Source organism: Zonotrichia leucophrys, chromosome Z (genome assembly GCF_028769735.1).
Source record: "Zonotrichia leucophrys gambelii isolate GWCS_2022_RI chromosome Z, RI_Zleu_2.0, whole genome shotgun sequence".
Classification (NCBI taxonomy): domain Eukaryota; kingdom Metazoa; phylum Chordata; class Aves; order Passeriformes; family Passerellidae; genus Zonotrichia; species Zonotrichia leucophrys.
The window spans coordinates 24,471,207-24,487,087 of NC_088200.1; the positions used below are offsets into that span (position 1 = coordinate 24,471,207).

Consider the following 15,881-nt stretch of genomic DNA (forward strand, 5'->3'; position numbering starts at 1 on the left):
AAGCTGTGCTATTTATTTGTCTGAATGGGAATTGTGAACAGCTGGTAGCCTTACATCATCTATCTGACTTATCCTGGAATAGTTAAAGAACCATGCTGCCAAGATTTAGTGATTATTATTTATTTAGACCAAGTGTAAAACCCCATCTTTTGTACAGAAAATATAAATAGAACAACTCATAGAGTAAGCTTTGTGTTAGATTTGAAATCCAGTAATATGCAGTACCATTGCCATGACAGTGATGCTTTGTCCCTTATAATGCATTTCATTTAAGGAGCTGAAATGAGCTGCGCACCATTATTGATGCAATTCTGTCATTGTAATGTATAAGAACTTACATTTCAATTTATTAATTTCACTATGTTACCATGATTTATCAAAAATCTTACTAATCAAACTAGTATTTCAATTGCAGTTGCTTAGTATGGCCTTGCAAAGAGGAATGTATCTAGCTGGAACATGGTTATGAAATTATACTTGAAACAGTTTTTTAGCAAAACAAAGATTTTTAGGGGATTTTACTGAGGCTGAATTGGTTCGGGCTTACTTTTTTAAAGAATGACAGTGTTGTAGCTTTAATGTGGATTTTGTCTCTTTAAGCATTGCTTGAAGCGACAATGTGATCTAGTGAAAATAGATTGTTGAAAGACGTGACCATGACATAGAGGATTTCTAGACCAGGAGGTGTTCTGATTTATATATTTTAAGGTAAATTGTTAGTGTCCTTTTTCTCGTGCTCATAATAGTTGTATTTAGAGCCTGGAAACTCAATCAGCAGATGTTCATTGGGTTTTATAGTTTGCCTCTGAGTAGGCTTTTCTGCTTCTTTGTTTTCTGTGCCTGCAGTTCATTCTCTTCTGTACTCCTTAGAGCTTCACTAAATGCACTGTGTGTTCTCAGCTTTCATTAGCCTTTTCTTTTACCTCCCTTGCAGTTGCTTATTTATTGCTGCTGCCCTTGATCCCTTTGCCTTTTGCATGTGCAAGTCTACCTCTTCCCTGTCTCTGTCCTTTTATTTATGTTGCACTCCAAGACCGTGCACGGTCCTCCAGAGTTCTCACTGATATTCAAGGAAGAAGGAATCTGTCCTCTGGCAAGACTGACTGTGTGAGGCTGCAAGTTCTTGGAGAAAGAGCTTGGTTCTCTTGGCACAAAAACAAGCTTCTGCCCCGTGATTAATTAGCATGGTGTTGCAGCAAATGAACTGTTGCAATTAAACCAGTACAGTAATGGAACACAATGAGCAACAGCACTGAAGGCTGGCACAGGCTAGGAGAGGCTGATCCCAGGTGGTGTTGGTCCAGACAAACCATTTTGATAAAAACCCACTCCTATTGTGTACCCATAAATACAGAGTTCCTGAAGATTTCACAGTATTTAAAAGTGTAATGATGTGAATCAGGTTTATGGAGAACTTATGGTTTGAGTTTTTTGCCTTAGGAGTTTCATTTTTATTGTTGTCAAATACTTTGCACAAAGTCAAGCTTCCTTGACAAACTGACAGGAGGTATGAGAGGGGTTTTCCTGGAGAACTCAAAAGTTACGACAGCCAGGCTGAGTTTTACTGAAATTCCTGTGTGTCATGTTACTATTTTGCAAATAGTAACAGAGTTACGGTTTGATGACCACTGGCCATAAGCAATAATAGATCTTATGAGGGTACCTTTACCTTTTCCCTGAGAGCCCTCATGCAATCTCCTGAAATATCCTCCTCTTCAGTAGCTTTTTTTCTGTGATGGCATTTGTAAGCTGTCTGAATGTAGTTAGTTCTGGTTGTTCTCAGCTGTAGTAATAGTAATTTGCAAATGTCATATGCTTAGAAGTTCCACAGTGCCACTACTGTTTCTTCTTCTTCTTGCCTAAAGCCAGAGTCTTATGGCAGCTTAAAAGGGAAAACAAAATGTTTAAGCAGAGAAGAAAACATTACTGAATGCTTTGATGCTCTTCTTTCCCTAAAAGAGAATAAAAAGCTTTGAAATTTAACTTAGTTCTGTTCCATCTGGTGGTCTACTAACTTGTCTGTGGCATTTTAACAGAAATTATGAAAACAATTGATCTAGATAAACTGAAACCCTTGTGACCAGAGGAAAGGTATGGACCATTGCTACAACATCTCATGATATTAACTCGTGTTTTGCTGTCAGTGCTGCTGCATTTCCTCCACAAAATTTTACATGCAGAAAGATAAAAACCTGGCAACATCCTAATAAGTAGTATGCAGTTCATAGTTATATGCCAAATACATTGATTATGAACTCATTGCACTGTAATAATTTTTTATATAAATTTAAATATTTTTTAATTTTTTAAGCCCCACAAAAACATTGCTTCTCATTGTGTTGAAGTAAAATCAACCCTAAAGTAAAAAGATACTACAAAGGACAGTGAGTACAGTTCTTTACTAGGTCATGTTCCCAGAGATATTTTTTTACAAGCCTGACAGTATTTCCAAATTATAACTGAAATGTGCCCATTTGAAAATCTGTGGACACAAAATTAATACCATTTTTTGTTCACTTTTTTTTTTAAGTGACTGGTTTTTTGTCAAAGTGATTTTAAAAAAGTGCAGTCCTAAACTAACTGGAAATTGCAGTTTTACTGCACTGCTGAGAGGGTTCTGTTTAGTTTTAGTAAAATACTTCTGTCTAACACTGGGTGACATGAAAAAAGTAATGCATTGATATTGATAAATAGTTGTTGCCAAAAAATACTGATTGTCTAAGCAGTATACTAATGAAGATCCCATAACTTTGTGTTAGTTGGACAAACTAACACTTGAGGATTTCACTAATCTTGCAAATGATAAATGTTTACTTATGTAGGCCTACCCATCTTCTTAGTGAGTTTTTATATGAAAGCTGAAGTTACCAGTATGAAATTGATTTCTACTTTTATTAAAAAGCTCAGTGCAGATTTAAGGATAGCATTTTCCAAGTGTTTTGTGGCTGAATGAGAACTGGTGTTTTGTGATTCTGTTGAAAATTTTTCATATGTGTTGGGACACAATGTAAAAGGTATTTTTAACTGTTCCAGAAAATACATGTTTATAATGGGGGAAAAAAGAAATAAATTAAAAGCAGTTTGATTTTCCACTTCATTAAAGCTTGTGAACTGATTGGTGATTGGTAGATTCCATACAGAGGATAAAAAGATAATTAAATTCCTTTAGGAAAAGGAAAATCAGTATGCTGAACCACATACAAGTAGAAGTGTTTTCCTATAGGGTCACAAATGGCAGTGTAGATGATCTATTACAGAGCTTTCTGTTGGGGTAGCTGCAGAACATGAACAAAACCACATGGGAATTTAGTGTCCTGGAGCCTTCTAAAGCTGTAATATAGTCAGTTGTTTGTGGCATGCAGCTTTTGAGAATTACAGCAGGATTACTTGGACCTTTTTAGCATGTAAGATTCTTGGCATGAATTCCAGCTGAGGTGAGGCAGAAAACGGTTAGAGACAGCAGAGATTCCAAATGGCTAATTGTTTTAAAAGGAAGAGTAGTAAGTGCATGTAGTGTATTTGTCCCAGGGCAAGAGGAAACTTGGTGATCCCTCCTTCCCATGCTTAATTTAAGAAGAGTAAAGGTATTACTCTATTTGTGTCTATTTCTTTATTTACAGAGTTGTTCTGAGCAACAGTGAGTGATTTCAGTGTTCTGAAAACACAAAATGCTGTGTATCTACTATATATTACACACCCTTTAAAACATCAGTGGTATTGGGACAAAGACAGCTGCTTATCATTTAAGTTAGAAGAAGATAATCCATAGGCAAAGTATTTGCTGATGGAAAGAAACAGACATTGTTTGAAACTTCTTAAGCTAAATTATTTGCAGAATCATGTTTTGGGAAATGAGGCTGGCCCATTCTGCTCTGTAAGGATCTGGATTTAATTTTTTCCCTCTTTGCACACTTGGTTGGAATCTCTAAAATATGTCCATTAGTTTCTTACAAACTGTTGGTCAGTAATATTCTAGCTTTGTTCCTCCCCCTGTTGAAATCTAAAAGGACTGATGTACTATCATTTTTGGCTCTTGGAATGTTCTGTTTTAGAGCTGTATCAGTCTCTAAAATATTTCTCCCTCCTCCCTTTCCTCCTGGCTCCAGTTTTGAATATATGAGAAATAGAGATGTTTTGATCAATGACATGCAGTTTTTCTGATGCTGTTGTGCCAATATATTTTTCTTTACTAACAGTGTGACCTTAAATACTTTTTTTCCCATGTTTTTCTTCATGTTTTCCTATCCTGGAAGCCCTGCTTTCTTTGGACATGTTCCAGAGAAAAGGATGTTGTTTTCCCAAAGGATTACTTGACTGATATATATAATATAAAACCTGACAATCTCAAGGTCTGTTTCTTTATAACAAAAAGCTGATCTTAGTCTAAGCCTGCTAGAGAACATATCTGAGAGTCTTAGAGCCACCATGAAAATAGACATGGTGAGAGGCCTCTCTTTGCTTTCTAATCATCCTGATTAGTTCTCAGTCCTAACTGGAGATTGACCGCTTGACCTATTAAATTAATATGCTGTTTTATTGTGATAGAAATAGTAATCTAAAAATATTACTTTTGCAGCTGTCTGATATTTTAAAAACCTTTTCTTCTATGATTCATGGAACTCATTTAGCTATTACTGAATATCCAGACTGCCCAGTGTCCAAAATAATGTTCTACCTGGCATCTCCTGAACAGAGCATAGGTAGCAACTGAGCAAGAGGAATGTCAATAATTACATCTTATCTTTGCTATGATATGTAGTTAACAAGACAGATTTTTGGTTTTTCCATTTAAAGAATTAGCTCTTACATAAACCCAATGTTTCCATGTTTCTCTCTCAATTTTAAATACATTGTTTGATAATAGTATACTTCTGTAGCTTCAGCTGAGGTTCTTAGGATGTCAGTTTTTAACTCCAGAGTGCATGATCTAACATCTCTCCTTGGCACTTGGTTCTCTCAAAAAGTCTGTTATATTAGTGTCTGTTTAATCTCAAATCAATTAAGAATTTATTTTGCATTGAATTTTGTCCAGGTTTTATCTGTGCCTCATGGTTACATCATGCTTTCTTGACTACAGCAAGTTCACTATCTTAATAAAGCAAAGATTTAAGAGAGCTACTCTCTCTGATGACTCATCTGCAAAGAATAACAAAAGGGCTTGACATAACAGTAAATTATTCTTTAACAGACAGTGATTGGTCTTGATGGAGATGAAAACTGTGGATGAAATAAAACAAGCATGTCATGCTCATTTCATAAAAACTACCCTGGTATAATCAGAATGGCTTTCAAGGGGTCAGAGGTCTGTGCAAGTCATGAGGAATCATAATTTGCACAAACCACATCTTTTTGGTCTTATTGACTGTATCTCTTAAGAGCCACTATTATGCAATGCAATTAATCATCAAGGGAGTTTGGGTTTATGGTGCATATTTGAAGTAAACTTTTTTTAATTGCTGGAACTTTGTGTTGTGGACTTTGACTAAGTGCATTGGTAAATGCTTAATTTAAAGAGATTCTGTGATCCTGAAACATAGTCCTTTTTAAATTTTTTCTATTATTTTTTGAGAGGAGGCAGTCTAAAGAATCTATATGAGTCAATTCTCTTGCCAGCAGTGTGATTTCATGGCCATTCTGCTTTTTGCTTTCTTTAAGGTGTTTTTCTTTCCAGCAGTCAGTAAGAAAATTAATTGGTGTAAAATAAGCTTTCTAAAATATGGAAAATGTATAATACATTTAGTTATTAAAATTAAGCATTTTTCCCAAGCAATAGTTAATCTTGATAGATCTGATGTTGCTGCCTTGTTGTTATTATTATAAAATTTAAGGAATTTCTGAACCTTCTCATCATTCTGACTGTCAATTCTTTTATTGTAACCTACTTCATTCGCTAGTTAGCCAAAACTTTGGTTTCACATGTACTGTGTAAAGGATCTTGACAGGACAGGTTCTGCCTGTCTTGCTGCAGCTGTCTGAGAGGCTGCAGTTTGCCAGCTGTCTGCACCACCTCTGTGGGCAGCTGCTTTTCCAACAGGTGCCTCTGCTTTCACTCTGTCTAAAGCCCAGCTCCTTTCATTTTAAATCCCTCTTCACCAGAGCTACTGTCCTCCCTTTTAGTGCGCTGAGGACAATCCAGGTAGGACACGTGGCTGAAATAGAGCCTGGCTGGTCTGTCATAAATGCCCAACTGAACATGAGAATCGTGTTCTTTCTGAAATGATCCTCAGGTTCTCTTTCCTCTGTGCTCTCCCTTCTTATGGCCTGCCAGAGTTTTTACAATTCCTAATTCTGCCCTTTGCTTTCTGCCTTTCTTCCCAGAACAATCCTCCAATACTGGTGTTCAGTTTACTCTTACCCTGGAGAAGTGTCCATTTCTTTCCTCTTCTAAGTGCCTATTTGCTCAGGTGTTTTAACAATGATTTTCCCATAGTCAATGATATGACAGTGATTTAGTCTTGACAGAGATACAGCAACTAAACTTCCTCTAAAATCAGAGTTATCCCATACAGTTGTTTTTTTCTTTGGTCAGAGCTGGTGACTTTGAGGCTCCTCAAGCTGTTCCACTGACTTTTATGCTGACACACAAATAAAGTACTCCATTCTTGGAGCTTTTGAAAATCTGGGTGAGACAAAATGCTATAAATTTATTTAACACACTCAAGGCTGTAATGGGTAATGTGAAGTTGTCATATTTATACATCATTTCACTAGTAGACTAATCTGAGACCTGTAAGGATGTGATATTTTTAGTTGATTATTCTATGACATTTTGCCAGTTTAACTACTAACTACTAGTGATGTCCACTAACTACTAGTTAGTTTTGCCACTAACTACTAGTGATGTCCAAGTTGGTGGTTGCAGTTAGGATAGCTAAAAACATGCCTTATCTTTGCTGCTGGCTGAGGTATATGTGGTACTAAAACTCCCAAAGTGTAGACCTGGTGGGGAAATCCTGTTTTTTAGAGAAATCTCAATTTTTTTAGAGAAATTTTCTCTACCTGAATGAAGAAGGCAAAGTTATACTCCAACTGTACTTTACTTAACAGTGCAGAAAAACACATTTATGCCGTATCAAAACCCCTTCAAAGCAGCATAAATCAGTTTCTGCAACAAAATCCCTGCCTCTGTCCCCATAACCTTCCTCTTGCCTTCCCTTGCCCTTTTCTGTGTAAAGTGTGCTAGCTTTTCTGGAAATATTGCCAGAGAGATTGTGTATTCTCTGAAAGCTTAGGCTGTGCCAAATGCAGATCTCCTTTGATTTTTGAAGTTTTAGGTTTACAGTACCTTTGGTCACCTGGTCAAGGATGTGATGGAAGCTTGATAATATATTTGAGGAAAACAATCACAAGGAGACTGCTAAAGTAGCAAATAACTAGAAGCTTTTTACCCCTCTTTTTATACATGTTGGCATGCCCAGCAGGATAGGGACATGAGGACACTCTTCCTTAATTGAAGAGTGAAATAGATGCCTCAGGGAGTGTACAAAATGCCCTAAGAACACAAACTGGGTGTCCTTACTCTGAAGTGATACCATAGGGGCCAGCATGGCTTCTGTACTCTTGGCATTCCCAAACTGGCCACTTTTTACACATTACTTTTTGTCACTTGTTTCAGAATCCATCTTATGTCACCTGGAATCTATTTTTTATCACAGTTTCCTCAAATCAGAATAGAAATGTCTGTCATTGGCTTGCACTGTTATTTTTTCCAGCCAACCTTTCCTGGTAACAAAAGAAAGAGCAGTAGAATATTCCCAGTACTTTTATTATTTTATAATGCCCTTCATGCCACCGCCTTGCAATACCTGGCACAGAGTCTGTGAATGAGATTGCACATCAGGCCAGTTAGTGCTCAGGAAAGTATAACCTTCTTCACATCTTTCTGTGAAGAATTAAGTATACTTAGTACTCTAATGCAAGCAAGCCACATTGCAGATGAAAGTCCTCAAACTCGTCTGCTGGGTGTCTCGACTAGGTGGATTTTTGCCTTTGTGTTAACTTACAGGTATTTTCTTATGTCAGTCTACTCTTGCCACCAAAAATATCTCAGATCCATTAAAATAAACAAAAAGGAACATTGTTAGGTAAAATATGGATAGTAGAACATGCAAAATTTTTGTAGAGAAATAATTTCTAAAATGTATAAAACAGTCTGGTTTAAATAAATGTAACTTTATTCAACAACATTTAATAAATAATGATATTGGTTGGTTTGTTGGTTGGTTGGTTGATTTTAAACACAACAATGGATTCAGTTATGTACATTTTATTCCAGTAGAAAATGTTGAGTCTGTAACCTCTATTTACTTATTTTTTGCAGTCCAGACATTCCCTGTGCAAGTATGCAGCATTTCTGAAAATAGTTTCTTCTAGACTGCAATGGACTTATTTCAGACTGCTCCGATGTGGCTAGAACATCACCCAGTCAGAAGCAGGGTGCTTGTAGCACTGAACTAATCCCTGTCTACTGCAGAATCCTGAGGTTTAGAAGTTAATGACATGAATAACTTAACTCTTTTCGGAGTTATTCAAACTCACCTTATTCTGTGATTCTGTAATATTTTCTCTTTCCGAAGGTAGCAGGAAGGTTAGTAGCCCGTTGCAGGGATACATACTTTGAGAATGTCTTCTGAGTAACAGAACCTGCTCTATTAACATTATTCCATGGCTTGCACTTTTGCAAAAAAAAAAAAAAGAAAACATACAAGCAACCCAAACCACAAACCAAAAGCCAGATGTGAAAAAAAAAAAAAAACTGGAGTGACCATTTTTCCATTATGTGTTTTGCCAAAAGCTCATCATGAAGATTGTGAAATCATGAGAAGGTGTCCATTTGCCTTGGGAGTGTCCTCACAGGAATTTTTATGCTTGTACAGTTGGAGTATCCTGTCCAGTAAAAAATGTCATAAGGTGACATAGTTTTGGATGCTTCTGTGGGATATTTCTTCATTAAATTAACTTCTCAGCATTTCCATTTACTATGAAGTAATACTGAACACCAATTTCCAGCTGTCCTCTTAACTGAAATACAAATTTAATTTAAAAAATCACTAAAAGAGTGTAGACTTCAAGAGCTGATGCCCTGGGTTGATACTAAGCTCTGGAATTGTCCAGTGCAGTACACACAAGGCCCACATCTTAATTTTCCACTGTCAATGAGTTAACATAGCAAGAAAACCAAAACTGCACCAGAGCCACACGATAACAATAATTCTGTTAACTGATCCATCTGGCTTTTTAATTTTAAAACAAATATTAGGAACTGTTGTGTGGCTTGGGAGGTAGTTAAAGTAGTACATATACATCCCTAACATGACTTGTTAAGGCTTAGAATGGAACAATTTTATCAAAGTAAAAACAATACTGTATAGTTCATTCATCATAAAATCTGTTATGAATACATTTCATTCTCAAGTAAACCCTGAGGAATTGCTCATTTTGCAAATAGTGAAACTTTAGCTGTAATGTGTCAATTATTAAGTTATTCCTGCTCTACTAATTTTTGCTGCTCTGAGGTTAGACACTGCTACCAGTGAGATTCCATGGTCTAGTTCTCACCACAGCATTACCATTAGTTCTCTAAATAGCTGTAATTAAATTGTTAAATTTCTGTTTCTGAATTCCCTCTTTCTAATGGACACAGTATTTTTACAGTTGGTATTTTCTGAAAATACTTACTTTTTATGCTTATGTTTATGTGAAGCATGTGATTTTGGGGCTTTTTTTAGATAAACTTAATTTTAAAATTTAAGGGAGAGTGTGGGTTAAAAGCAGTAGTGTTGATTGAAAATTAAAACTACTCATTGCATTAAAGTGCAGGGTGTCCTCTGGAGTTTTTTATTTGTTGCGCTTTGTGTTTTTCCTGCTAGTAATATGCCACAGAATATGCCAAGTAGACACATGAGAAAACACCATGAATTCCTATCTGTGATCACCTGAGCCTTACAAGAAAGCTCAATGATTTCTGGGTTTTTTTAAAATCTGTTGCTTAAGGAGGCAGGCACCAGATAAGGTTCAATCAAAAACAAGGGGAATAAAGGAAGAGCGAGACAGATGGAAAGGAAATTTAGTCTGAGCCCAAAGTTATGCACAATTTGTAGAGCTGAATTTCAGATACTTTATCTTCCACCTCAGGCTTAGATTCATGTAGTCAGGTATGTCTGACCTTCAGCAAACGAGATCAATGTGATCCCAACCTGCACCTGCAGGTAACGAGGTTACTTGTGTTATCTGCAGCTGTGATTTCATATCCACCAAGGGCAGCAGTAAGAGCTATAGCACTTCTAAGGTACAATAATTTGTAATTAGAGGTAGGAGAAAAAGACATGAGATTGCAACATAGATGAACACACTGTCATGGTCTAAATGGGTTTAATTGTTAATACTGTGCTTGAGCCTGCAGTTGATGGAGCAGCAAAAAAGTGGGAGAGACATATACTATTTTATTTATCCTTGTAGAGTTCAATCTCTTCAGTACATAGCCTAAGTAAAAGTCCACCACAGTGGTGAATGAGAATATACTTCATGTTTATGGAACAGAATTGTAGAAAAAATGGGGAAAAGGCATCCCCATTAGAAGTGTGCCTGCAAAAGGACCTGTCCTGACAAAACTATAGTGCTTTATCTACAGATTATATAATAGCTCCATTGACTGTTTTTATACATAATCCTCTATTTAGTCTTGAACATGAGTTATACTTATTTACTATGTGTAGTTCTCCTGCCCTACCCTTGAGGTTTTCTGTTAGAAATTATGTGCCCACAAACCCTGATTATGGCTCATCTCCTGCTCCTCACTGAAGAATTCCCAGGCCTCACATCAGTGAGCTGATTTGCTGCTGTGACTTTTGAGTACTTAGTCTGTGAAAGAAATTAGATATCCTTTAAGCACCTGTACCTCAAGTGTGCTTCAAATGCCAGGAAGCATTAAGAGGGTCTCTTCCAGACAGAAGTCTCTGGATGCTATAGTACTGCCTATTGTAATTTGAAATAGCGGTGGTATTCCTTTACAGATAAGTTTTTTGAAAGAAAAAATGTTAGACTCTTTGAAAACTCCAAATTGTATTTCAAGAGGCAGATTCCAGGATGTGTCCCTCCAAATCTCTGCAAGACTGTAATCCTGTCTGAAGTGAGCTTTCGTCACCTTTTCTTTGCAGTTTAGAAAAATCCCCGAAGTTTTCTTGTGACATTTCAGAAGGGTACCAGTAGAGTCCAATGTTAACTTCCACATAAAAACAAACAGGAAGGCTGTTGGTATGTGCTCTATCTTTCTCCATGTAGCAGTTAATAGCTATTAAATTATATGTAGCCAAGTTGCTAATTTGGCGGCCTGAAATACTTGAAGTTAAAGGACTAAATACACTTTTATTATATGTGTTTAATAGAATAGTGAAAACCAATAAATCAAGTCAGCTTCTCTCCTTGTTTTGATGTATTGAGAAGACAGCCTATCCTCACACTTAGAAGAAGAGATAGTAGTCCTCTCAATTCTTTCAGGCTTCCCTTGGTCCTCCAAAAAATCTGTTTTCTTTGCATGTCTACAGGAAGGGTATTTGAACTATCTGAGCCATAGATGGTTCAAAATGATACTATTTCTCATCTGAGGTGGACATCCTTATTCTGGTCCAAATTTCTTCATAGTTTTACACATAGATTCCTTTGATACCATGCTTCAGATTGCAAGCAAAGAGGCAAAGTAATATAGTATGTCTTTGCTGTATTTAATTCTTTAACTGTGTATTTTTGAAGCTTATGTCAAGTGTATTTACCACAGAGCTTTGCTGGCTGTGACCTGCTCATGTAAAGAATAACTACAGCAGTCTTGTTTTTCCATAGTCTCCTGTGTGTGTGTTAATTAGTTATTGGTTATCCACTGTGTGCCAACCTGACTTCAGTGTGCCTGTGGTGTCTGAAACTGGGAATGTTCCAGTTGCAGCAGCAGCAATTTCGGTTCCGGTAAGTGCCAAATCACTTGTTTTAATGATCCTTGCAGATGACTTGGGAGAGCAACAATATTTCCACACAAAACACATCAGCCGTAGATAGAACTGCCATAATCTTGGGCTGCTACAGGAATTATGGTGGGAGGGAGAAGCTGAAGAAAGCAGTGCTATGTAGGGGCTGGGGGAAAGGTGTGCTTGATTATCTAGAGTACTGTGGAGTTATTCCCATATTACGTGTGAGAAAACAGTGAGCGCTTGTCAACACCGGGATGTTATGCAGTTGTGTTGTTAGCCAGTACATTGCTGTATTTAAACAGCTGTAATTATGCTGGTAGAATTGCCTGGATGAGACTCTCCTCCGAGTTCAAACATACCCTTTTCTGGTTGTGAGGTGTACTGCTTTGGAAGAAATTTCAAGTGACCTAAAAAAGGAAAAACAACCTGGATGTCTGGATAAATACAAACTAAGACCAAATAAGTTATACTCAGTAACTGTAGGCTTTAAAATATTTCTCTCATGCTATATAGCCTTCCTGGCTAGACAGGCCTTGAACAGGATAGTAATGGGCTTGTTCACTGTTTCTTCTGCTTGCTAATACTGTGTTACTATTTCCTTGTGTCTGCTGTCTTCTCCCGATATAACTGTAGATGTTTTGTTTGTCCTAGAGGGCTTCTTTTGCAAAACAATTCATATGTACAACAGCAGGGCCACAGTTACTAGAAGTTATTTTTTTAAAAAAGGAAACTCAAGTATATAGAATATTTAGCAAAAGATGAGATATTCTCTGGCCTATACAATTCTGTGTGGAACAATTTTCCCACTGTGAAATTGTACTGGCTGTAATTGAGGAGTTAAGTGCTCTTCATAAAAAAGACTTCTGATATAACACCTTCTCTCGTCTTCTTACTGCAAGACTATTAAAGCCCTCTCCAACAGCATCCAGATGTAAAGATGTACACAGCCACAAACAAATAGAGAAAAACAAAGAGCACTTGCCTTGTGAAAGAGAACATTGTGTAAGAGCTGGAAAAAATAATTTCAACTTTTGTCCCTTCACTGTGAGGAGAAAAGGCCACCTTTGTCCTTTTCCTATGAATTAGGAGCTTATATCAATTAATTAATGATATCGTAAAGACAAACCAACAGGCTGATGAAGAAAAACAGGACCACAAGCATTTATGAAAAGTGGAAAACCTCACTGAAATATATAAAAAAAAAGAGTGACAAAGGTTACTGCAACTGAATAGTACTTGGTTATCTACTCATTTACTGTTATAAGGTACTAGGTACAGGGACCTCTCTGAATAACCGTATTAATGGTTAATGAAGCATATTAATGGTGAAAAAAAGAAACTAGCAAAACCAGTTAGAGGTCTAGAAATTAATGTTTGTCAGGCAAAACTACATAGCAGCTGAATTTTCACCAAAATTCAGAAGACTTATACAGTGACCTCCCATGGGAAGTGCTAAAGATTCCTTTACTCGGGAAGTGTACATCTACTGGTAGATTGTATTTTCTTCAGCATTTTTGTAGTCTTCCCATTTGGTGAAAGTGCAAAAGCCTTAATTTTTAATTCATTACTGGTTAATGTTGGTTTGAAGAGCTGTTTGTTTAAGGGCTAGAACAGTGGATGATAACTGAGACATTACTTTTGTGAATCAAAGCGATGTATCCTTCGTTATTTTGTTGAGGCCAGAGGCTGAAAACCAATTTTTGCATGTTTTCATTGTTTTAAGGAGCAAATAGTCCTAGGACTTCTTGAACCAATATAATTGTACAAGTTTTCCCATTTTAGCATTTGAATACTTTGTTTTGTATTATAAAACAAGTTTTGATGAGAGGAAGAATGTTTGACTTTGAAGTTAAAATTAGATTTAGCCATAATGTGATGATCATTTATGCATGTCATAGAATCATTTAGGCTGGAAACAAACCTTTAAGAACTGAGTCCAGCCATTAATCCAGTAGCGCCATTAACCCAGCAGTGCCAAGTCCACCATTAAACCATGTCCCCATGTTATCTACCCATCTTTTAAATATCTGCAGAGATGGTGACTCTACCACTTCTCTGGGCAACTTGTTCCAATGCTTGATAACCATTTTGGTGAAGAAAGTTTTCCTAATTTTCAAGCTAAACCTCCCATTGAGACTATTTCCTGTCATCCTGTCCTTTGTCCCCTGGGAGTAGAGCCTGACCTCCACCTGCCTGCCCCCTCCTCAGGTGGAGTGAGCCAGGGAGTTGGGGAGTGTGAGAAGGCCCCTCTGAGCCTCCTTTTCTTCAGCCTGAGCCCATTTTCCCCATTCCCTCAGCTGCTTCTCAATGGACTTGTGCTCCAGCCTTTTCTCCATTCCCTCCTCTGGGAATCCTGCGGCCCCTCAATGTCCTTCCTGAACTGAGGAGCCCACAGCTGCACAGAGCACTGCAGCTGTGGCCGCAGCGCTGCCCAGCACAGGGCCACGCTCACTGCCCTGCTCCTGCTGCCCCACTGCTGCTGGCACAGCCACCATGCCCTTGGCCTTCCTGGGCCCCGGCCACACGCTACCTCATCTTCAGCTGCTCTTGACCAGCTCCCCCAGGTCCTTTTTCACCTTTTCCAGACACTTTCCCCCCAGCCTGTAGAGCTGAAGGGGTTGTTATAACCCAAGGCACTTGGTCTTGTTGAACCTCAGACCATTGTCCTCGTCCCATGGATCCAGACTGTTCTGATCCCTCTGTAGAACCTTCCTGCCCTCCAGCAGATCAACACTCCCCCCCAACTCAGTGGCATCTGCATTATCAACAGGACTGGTCCCAACACTGGACCCTGGGGAACTCCCAGCCACCAGCTGGATGTAACTCCATTCATCACCATTCCCAGGGTCCAGGTGTCCAGACAGTTTTTCACCCAGACACCGCAGCTGTTGAAGCCATGAGCAGCCAGTTTCTCCGGAAGAATGCCATGGGAGACAATGCCAAAGGTTTTACTAAAGTACAGGCAGAAATTATTCACAGCATTTCCCCGATCCATTCAGCAGTTCACCTTGTTGTAGAATAAGATCAGGATAGTCAAGTAGGACCTGCCCTTCATAAACCTATGCTTGTTTATCTTCATAGATGCTAATTCCATGTTTCAAAAGTAAGCATGTTTATTTATTTTTGTTCTGTGGTCCAAGCTCTGATCTGTTATAGGATATTTGACCTTTCATTATTATTACTGAAAATTACAAACATATGTGCAAAAGCCAGAGTGTAATTCTAGTCTTTATTCTGCTTACAACTGCTTAAAAAAACAACACCAAAACTGGTAGAGAAGTCTAACACTGAAACTTTAAAAATTGTCATTCTGAGGAAAGCTTTCTGGACCAAAGTAATAGAAATAACTGCTGCTGTGCATGGGGAAGCTGTCTGTGTTTAGGAAAATAAAAATTCATTTCTTGTTTCTTTTTGTATCTTTTTATGAGTGCAAAATTCTAGACTGATAATAGAATGTGATGTTATCTATATATTGATGAGTTTTTTTGTTTTGGTGGTGGTGGGTTTTTTGTTTGTTGTTTTGTATCTCACTGCTCAGTGTGCTTATACATATATATTACCTTAACTCATGGTAACTCCATGCAATGATTTTCACAAGATTTTTTATTTCTTGATAATGGATTTGATAATTTTTATTTCTTTTGATAATAATCTACACATTAGCTCTGATTATAGTCACCAGATGAACAGGAAATACTGAAAAAAACTTTTATTTTCCCAGCTCTTGTGATTTTGCTGCTGTTGCTCAAGGGTGTAATTCAAATACAGAGTGCAGAGCAAGTGCAATAAGATTTCCATTCAATTTAACATCTAAGAATTTTTCAGGTTTTTCTTTATCCCCCCTTAGGACAAACGTGCCACATGCTACTTTTTTCCCCTGCTTGTCTATTCATCTTTTCTTTAGCTATTCTAAATCAGTATACT

At 37.6% G+C, this 15,881-nt stretch overlaps 1 protein-coding gene across 6 annotated transcripts in view; it reads left to right on the forward strand.

Annotated features, from left to right (window-relative positions):
* MCC (MCC regulator of WNT signaling pathway) overlaps window positions 1–15,881 on the forward strand; it is a 183,138-nt gene that overhangs the window by 55,787 nt on the left and 111,470 nt on the right. The window lies entirely within an intron of this gene.